At 44.7% G+C, this 8,440-nt stretch overlaps 1 non-coding gene and 1 pseudogene across 1 annotated transcript; one reads left to right on the top strand and one right to left on the bottom strand.

The window, feature by feature from the left end:
- Nucleotides 1-51: 51 nt before the first annotated feature.
- LOC122433527 lies at nucleotides 52-2,742 on the top strand (annotated as a pseudogene).
- A 5,302-nt stretch (nucleotides 2,743-8,044) lies between these two features.
- Nucleotides 8,045-8,151, bottom strand: LOC122433686. Its single transcript, XR_006267169.1, has one exon. It is a non-coding gene; the product is annotated as a U6 spliceosomal RNA (small nuclear RNA).
- Between the last annotated feature and the right edge of the window lie 289 nt (nucleotides 8,152-8,440).

The following is an 8,440-nucleotide window of genomic DNA, read 5'->3' as shown; positions in this document are numbered from 1 at the left end:
TCAACTTCCAAGCCCTCAGGTAACTGACTCTGGGTCTGGCGTGTGGCCAGAATGAGTTGGGTGAGTTCTTAGTTTTTCAACGGGCATCTCTCCTGGGACCTGGTCCATGAACTCTGCTTTCTTAGAATAAAAATTGTGATGTGTGTCTAAGTAAGGATTACTAGATATGTGTGAGCTATGTGCCAAATACAAAGGTCTTAAAACTTACTTATATGTCAAATTAAAAAAATGTTTATTATGTGTTTATTCATTTGGCCTTGTTGGGTCTTCATTGCTGCATGCAGACTTTTTTCCCTAGTTGCAGCGAGCAGGAGCTTCTCTCTAGTTGTGGTGCACAGGCTTCTCACTGTGGTGGTTTCTCTTGTTGCAGAGCTCAGCCTCTCGGACGCTTGGGCTTCAGTCGTTGTGGCCCACAGGCTTAGTTGCTCTGCATTAGGTGGGATCTTCCTGGAGCAGGGATCGAACCCATGTCTCCTGCACGGGCAGGTGGATTCTTTACCATTGAGCCACCAGGGAAGCCCTTATTGTGGTTTCGATCTGCAGTTCCTTGATGGTTAATGATGTTGGGCATCTTTTCTTGTGCTTATTGGCTGTTTGTATATCTTCCTTGGGGAAATATCTGTTCAGATCCTTTGCCCATTTTGTAATGAGTATATTCAATCTTGAAGGGTCTCCTAAATGATTGCATACAGCAGCCACTATAGAATAGTGATTCATTGTGGGCACTCTGCTATTGGTGGCCTCGATTTGAATCTCACTTTGGCCACGTATTAGTACATGACTTTGACCATTCTCTCCAGACCTCAGTTTTTCCTGTCCTATTGGGATAGAAATATTAGCGACTTCTTAAGGTTGTTGTAAGGATTAAAAAGGCAGTGTGTATCAAAGGCTTAGTAAGAATTAATAAAGACTCAGTAAATATTATTAATACCCACAATGGAAATAATATTAACACTTACCAAGCATATGACATCTCATTTCATCTACACAGCAATCTTGCAAAATAGGTTTAATCATCTCCATTTTACAAGCAAGGAAGCTGAAGCTCAGGGAGATGAGGGAATGTGTCCCTGGCTACACAGCTGGTAAGAGACTGAGCAGATTCCTACCTGGATCTGAATGTCTGCAGTGCTGTGTGCTTAGTCACTCAGTCATGTCAGACTCTTTGCGACCCCCTGGACTGTAGCCCGCCAGGCTCCTCTGTCCACAGAGAGTCTCCAGGCAAGAATATTAGAGTGGGTGGCGATTTCCTCCTCCAGGGGATCTTTCCAACCCAGGGATTGAACCCAGGTCTCCCAAATTGCCGGTGGATTCTTTACCATCTGAACCACCAGGGAAACCCATATATATATATTTATATGGTGGCTTCTGATTTTCCACCTTTAATATAAGAGAGGTTGCTCCAGTTTATGGAGGGAAATGCCTCCACCATAGTGGCCCTGATTGGAGCAGGACTCTGTGAGGTCCAACACAGTAACTGACTGAAGGGCCCTCCTCAAATGTTAGTCTCCAGAAAGGTTTTAGGTTCCTGCTATTCAAGGGCAATTGTCATTAAGCAAATACTGTCAGAAAAGAATCAGTCTTTTGGCTCCCTGAGCAGCACCGTGGCAGTCGACAAGAACAAGAGCCTTATGAAAGGTGGTAAAAAGGGAGCCAAGATAAAAGTGGTCGACCCATTTTTAAGAAAGATTGGTATGATGTGAAAGCACCAGCTGTGTTCAATGTAAGAAATATTGGGAAAACATTTGTCACAAGACCTCAAGGAACCAAAATCATATCTGATGGCCTCAAGGGTTGTGTTTTTGAAGTGACCCTTGTCGATCTGTAGGAGGATGAAGTTGCACTGCTCATTACTGAGGATGTTCAGGGCAAAAACTGCCTAATTTCCATGGCCTGGATCTCATCAGTGACAAAATATGCTCCATGGTTAAAAAAATGGCAGACCATGATTGAAGCTCATGTTGATGTCAAGACTATTGATGGTTATTTGCATCTTCTGTTCTGTGTGGGCTTTACTAAAAAATACATCAATCAGATTTGGAAGTCTCTTATGCCCAGCACCAACAGGTCCACCAGACCTGCAAGAGGCTGATGGAAATCATGGCCCGAGTGGTGTAGATAAATGACTTGAAAAAGGTGGTCAATAAATTGATTCCAGGGCTTCCTTGGTGGTGCAGTGGATAAGAAACTGCCTGCTAATGCGGGGGCACCAGTTCGATCCCTGGTCAGGGAAGATCCCACGTGCTGCAGGGCAAGTAAGCTCATGTCCCACAACTACCTAGCCTGTACTCTGGAGTCCCATAAGCCGCAACTACTGACGCCCATGTTCTGCAGCTCCTGAAGCCCGTGCACCTAGAGCCTCTGCTCCGCAACGAGAAGCCGCCACAATGAGAAACTCCACACGCTACAATGAAGGGTAGCCCCCACTCGCTGCAACTAGAGAAAGCCTGAGTGTAGCAATGAAGACCCAGCACAGCCAAAACTACATACATTAATAAATAATTTAAAAAGTACATTGACTCCAGACAGCATTGGGAAAAGCATAGAAAATTCTTGCCAACCTTTCCATTCCATGATGTATCTGTTAGAGAAGTAAAAATGCGGAAGCCCAAATTTGAGTTAGAAAAACTCATGGAGCTACACGGTGAAGGTAGCAGTTCTGGAAAAGCTACTGGGCATGAGACAGGTACTAAAGCTGGACAAACTGATGGATATGAGCCACCTCTCCAAGAATTTTTTTAAAGTTCAGACGTTTAATGGCGACAAATAAAAGGTCTTATTTGTGACATTTTTTGCGGTCATTCTTTTTAGATAATCTGACAGCTTGTTGAATTATGTGTTCTATTTGATAGTAATGTGAATTTTTCTGAAAAAAAAAAAAAAAAAAGGAATCAGAGAAGAATGTAGTCATGAAATCATCACCAGCTTATTTGGACAGAGAAAAACTATAGCACCCTGTGGCCAAGGATGTGTTCATTTCACTTCAGGCGGGTTTTTGAGTCAGAGGATCTTTTCATACAACCCTGGCAAGCTCTCCCTAGTTAGCATGGCTTCTCCTTCGAGAACCTCACAGAGCTAACTAGAAAAGGATGAAAGTCAAGGATCCAGGGAGGCTCCCTCTCTTCCCGGAAACATTATTTAGGATTCCTGTGTAGTTCCCCATAGTGACTTTAGGTGTCACCTTTGAGTCATCTGAGGCCAGTCTCTCAGCAACTGACAAAATGCCTCATTTCCCAAGAATTTCTCGCTCTCTAAAATCCAGTTTGGAGGCATTCATTACCAGCACCCGGGCCCCAAAGCAGTTTGGATAATCTGGTTCTCATTTACGGAACCAAGCTTGCCCCTAAAGAAGAGGTTCCCAGCAGCTGGATAAGCTAAAACGGGCTCTGTGCCTGTGACTTTACAACTGATTTCTCTGTTGTTGAAAGCGTGGTGATGGATGAAGCTTCCCTGATGGCTCAGCGGGTAAAGAATCTGCTTGCAATGCAGGAGACATAGGAGGCGTGGGTTCCATCCCTGGGTAGGGAAGATCCTCTGGAGGAAGGCATGGCAACCCACCCCAGTATTTTTGCCTGGAGAATCTTCATGGACAGCGGAGTCTGGAGGGCTACAGTCCGTGGGGTTGCAAAGAGTCAGACACGACTGAAGTGACTATTCTCGCATGCATGATATATGGATAAGAGACAGTTTATGCAAAGGCCCTAGCAGCTCAGAGCCCTATTCTCCCAGAGTTCTCTGCTCTGCCCTGTCTCATTGGCTCACACCTGTGTGTACACTAGGCTGTGAGCAACTGTGGGCAATGGGGGAGTTGGGGCTCTTTCCTTTCCTCCCTTCTTCCCACCCTTCCTTCTTCCCTCCTTTCTTTTCTTCTTTTCTTCCCTCCCATCTTTCCTCCCTCTCTCTCTTGCTTCCTTCCATTCCATGCATATTAAGTGCCAGACACTAGAGCTAAAACAAAGAACAGAACAGCCAATCTCTCTTCCTCTGTGGAATTGACATTCTGATTCCCTATTTGTCTGTAAGTTCTCAGCACTTAGCACGTGGTAGGCACTTAACTGCTTTCATGGCTTGGTGTATCCTCTTCCAGTTTTTTCCTATGTGTATACTAACGTGATACATGATATTTAAATTTTAGATGGAAATGAGATCATGCATTAATACTATGTATGTATGTATATATATATTCTGTAATTCACCACCCCCCACCCCAGCTTAATAGTGTCTTGTGGCCATCTTTCCAGGTTAGAATATGAAAATCGACTTCAGGATTTGCATGTCCCCAAGATGCTATTTGGGCTTCCCAGGTGGTGCTAGTGGTAACATCCCCGCCTGCCAATGCAGAAGATGTAAGAATTGCGGGTTCGATCCCTGGGTCAGGAAGATCCCCTGGAGAAGGGCATGGCAACCCATTCCAGTGTTCTTGCCTAGAGAAATCCCATGGACAGAGGGGCCTGCTATGCTACAGTTCATAGGGTCACACACAGTCAAACACAACTGAAGTGACTTAGCAAGCAAGCAAGCAAGATGCTATTTGGAGTCCCTCCGCCCCTTGGAGTCTAGAAAAGACTGGCTTCAACCCAAAGTCATTCCCTGTGGAATCTCAGGGTCAGGTTAGGATTCTGAATGGGCCAGGTGTTCATGTTCTCATGGTCACTTTAGGTCCCTGTTTATGCTTCTTCTGTTAATTTCATTCAATATATTTACTTAATCTCCTACTATTAGACATTTAGGTTATTTCCAGTCTTTTCCTATCACAAACAGTGCTGTAGTAAAAAAGCTTGTTCATCCTTTGTTTTATGTATGTTGAATAAATTGCTGTAACTGGCATTGCTGGGTCAATTTAGCAATATATATTGCTATAGATACAAGTATTATCTATGAATACTGTTCAATTTCCTTCATGGAAGCTATATTTAGATATGTTACAAATTGTGATCTTTGCTTAACTGTGTAAATACACACACACACTTTTTTTTATATTCTTTTCCTTTTTTTGTGTGTGAATTGTTAATCTGCAGGGGCTTTTTACCTGTCAGAGAAACTATTTTTTTGTAACTTAAAGTACAGATATTTTTTCTTAGTTTATTATTTATTTTCTTATCCTTTTTAAAAAGACAGCTGCTTAGTATCCCATAAGTAACTTTAAGCAGTCTCTTTTTGCTAGACATCTTGGTTGTTTTCAGCTGTTATAAATGACACAAATCTTTCTACTAATCTGCAGTGCATCTCTTTATGCTAAATTCCTAAAAGTGGAACTGCTTGGTGAAAGAAAGTGCTGTGCTGTGCTTAGTTACTCAGTCATGTCCAATTCTTTGTGACTGCATGGACTGTAGTCTGCCAGGCTCCTCTGTCCATGGGGATTCTCCAGGCACGAATACTGGAGTGGGTTGCCATGCCCTCCTCTAGGGGATCTTCCCAACCCAGGGATCGGACCCAGGTCTCCCACATTGCAGGCAAATTCTTTACCATCTGAGCCACCAGGGAAGCCCAGGAATACTGGAGAGGGTAGCCTATTCCCTTTACCAGGGGATCTTCCCGACCCAGGAATTGAACAGGGATTTCCTGTATTACAGGCAGATTCTTAGTCAACTGAGCTACCAGGGAAGCTCTGGTGAAAGAATATGGACTATAAAAAGCCTTTTGATACATATTGGGCCTGGGATATTATATTTTTAAAATCTTGCATTTATTTATTTAACTTTTTTTTTTTTTGGTTGCACTGGGTCTTAGGTGCAGTATGCGGGGCCTTTAGTTGTGGCATGTGGCCTTTAGTTGTGGCATGTGGGATTTAGTTCCCTGACCAAGGATTGAATCCAAACCCCTTGCATTGGGAGCGTGCAGACTTAGCCACTGGACCACCAGGGAAGTTCTTCTTTTTATTATTTAAAAACAACAATTGTTTAGTAGTTTAAAAAAAAAATGCCCCGTGTCCCAGTGGCCCATCCACTCAGAGTGGTGAGTCTAATCTATCCTCCTACCCCTTTTCAGTTGCTCTGTATTATTTTGAAGCAAATCATTTCATTTATAAAGATCAAAGGATATAGAGAGATGCTATCTTTGGATGAGAAATTCACCATCTCTCCCCCCAGTTCTTCTAGATAGTGGCAATGGAAAGCTACCATGATGCTGTTTAGAGTCTTCCTCCTGGAGCCTGCTGCGGGGCGAACATTGAATCCCATCGGCGTGCCCCTTCTCTGGAGCTCTGCTCTTGTTTTGCAGACAGGACAAAATGTTCACCCACATGGATGACTCAGCTAGCCTCAAGCCTCTTTAGTTCACTGCAGAATCCCCACAGACCCAAAAGCTTTGCTTCAACTGTACGTTTTCACTTATTTTTTATTCACTCCAGAGGCAGGCAGGAAATTGCCATTGGTCCGTGAATCATGCAGGAATCTTTCCTCTGCCCTTTCCCATCTGGATGTGGCTTCCTTGAAAAATACCCAGGTGGACGGACGCTTCGCCCATGCAGTCTTGACTTCATGGGTGCTGACACCTGGCTGGTGGAGGGCTCTGTCTGTTCCACGGCTGAGCCCCAGAGCCTCGGGGCGTTGCCCAGAGCCTACCCAGGACCCTCCAGGCCATGTTCTGAAAACTCCTCCTGCTTCTGAAAGAAAGAGTTGTTATGCCCCATGTCCCAGTGGCCCCATGTTATGCCCCATGTCCATCCTGAGTTGGCTTCACCCAGGGGGTACTGGGCATTGAAGGGGTTGGGGTGGACACTGTCAGCCAGGCCTGCCTCCTCATTTACACAGCACCAGTTATTGCCAAGACAGCTGCTAACACTCAGAATGTGGGAAGCAGGGAATCAATAGGGGTGCAGCAGTATCATAACAGCCGCTGGCTGCCTGGCTGTCTGCACGAATGACCTGACCCAGTGCTGGCCACCGTGGTGCTGGGGCCTTCCTACCTAGCTCACGAAAGCCTCCAGTGCCCTGCAGCCGGGCATTTCATTATTCTGATTTTACCCAAGAGGTTCTCAGAGAGACCAGGGGACTCAATGAAAGCTATATAGCTTGAGCAGGTCCTGGTACCAGAGTTTTGAATCCAGGTCCTTAAGCTGGAATTTTGCCCCTAAGGTCCTCAACCTTTTGATTCATTTTTAAAATTCATTTTATTTTTATTTGTTTGGCTGTGTCAGGTATTAGTTGTGGCACTTTGGGGCGCTTAGCTGCGGCTCAAGGGCTTGGTTCCCCCCGGCATGTGGGGTTTTAGTTCCTAGACCAGGCATAAAACCTACGTCCCCTGCATTGGAAGGCAGATTCTGAACCACTGGACCACCAGGGAAGTCCTTTGATTCATTTTTTTAAAAACAAAGCAGGTAGAGGTCATAGCAGAGAGGTTGCCCAATCAAATCCCCCTCTGAGGCCCAACCTGGAGAAACCAAGGGCAGTAAGGTCAGGTTGGGGGTGGCATGAACATTCGCTAATGACAGTTTTCTGGGTGTAAGTGATTGACAGATGGAAGCTTCCAGAGGGAAAGTTTGCTTGTAAGTAATGGCTTCTGGCCTCTTTGGGCTACTGTCTGTGTTACTGAGTGCAAGCTCCTATTGCTTGCCCTGTGACAGGACAGTAAATCGAGAGATGAGTTGTTGGGGCAAGGAATAGCAGCTTATTCAGAAAGCCAGAAAACTGAAAGACGGTGAACTAGTGTCACAGAGAGTTGGGCATGACTTAATGATGGAACAACAACAAGTGTCCCAAAGAACCATCTTTCCTGAGTTAGAATTCAGGCTTCCTTTATACAAAAGGGGAGGAGGTAAAGTCCTGATTCTGGTTAGATTCTGGAAGAGATGTCTTAATTTCTTCCTTCTTACAGTCGTTCACATGTGGACCTGGTCAGGAGGTGTTCTATAAGGTAACAAAGGTATTTTTTTTTTTTTTTAGTGGAGTGAGTTTATTACACCGGCGGGCCCAAGGCAGAGTCTCCTCTTAGCCAAGGGCCCCGACCAGCATTTGTGAAAATCTTTTATACCCCATGTGTATGTGTCCAAACCCACCACCCCAATCCCTTGATGCTTACAAAGGAAGGGTAAATACAATCACAAAAAAATATGGAACGCTTCACGAATTTGCGTGTCATCCTTGCGCAGGGGCCATGCTAATCTTCTCTGTATCGTTCCAATCTTAGTATATGTGCTGCCGAAGCGAGCACAACAAAGGTATTTTAGCTTAACATTCATTACACGGGAGCCAAGATTCTCAGAGATAGGCCATTACGTATGATTTAATCTTATGGGCAATATCCCTTTGGTGATTAACTTGCAGCAAAAGCAATGGAAGACAAAGGGTAAAGTAAAAGAAACAGATCCAATATGGAGTCAGAATTATAGCTAGAGATGAGCAGGGGACCTCTCAGTTCAGCAATGTACTGCAAAGGGGGCTTTGGAATGTTCTCTTGTCACTCTGAATGGACAGCCCTGTACATCCCTGCAGATTGGAGT

This window comes from Cervus canadensis, chromosome 32 (genome assembly GCF_019320065.1).
Source record: "Cervus canadensis isolate Bull #8, Minnesota chromosome 32, ASM1932006v1, whole genome shotgun sequence".
Taxonomy (NCBI): Eukaryota; Metazoa; Chordata; class Mammalia; order Artiodactyla; family Cervidae; genus Cervus; species Cervus canadensis.
Note: the sequence above shows the minus strand (reverse complement) of the source record. Positions and strands in the feature narration are given on the sequence as shown.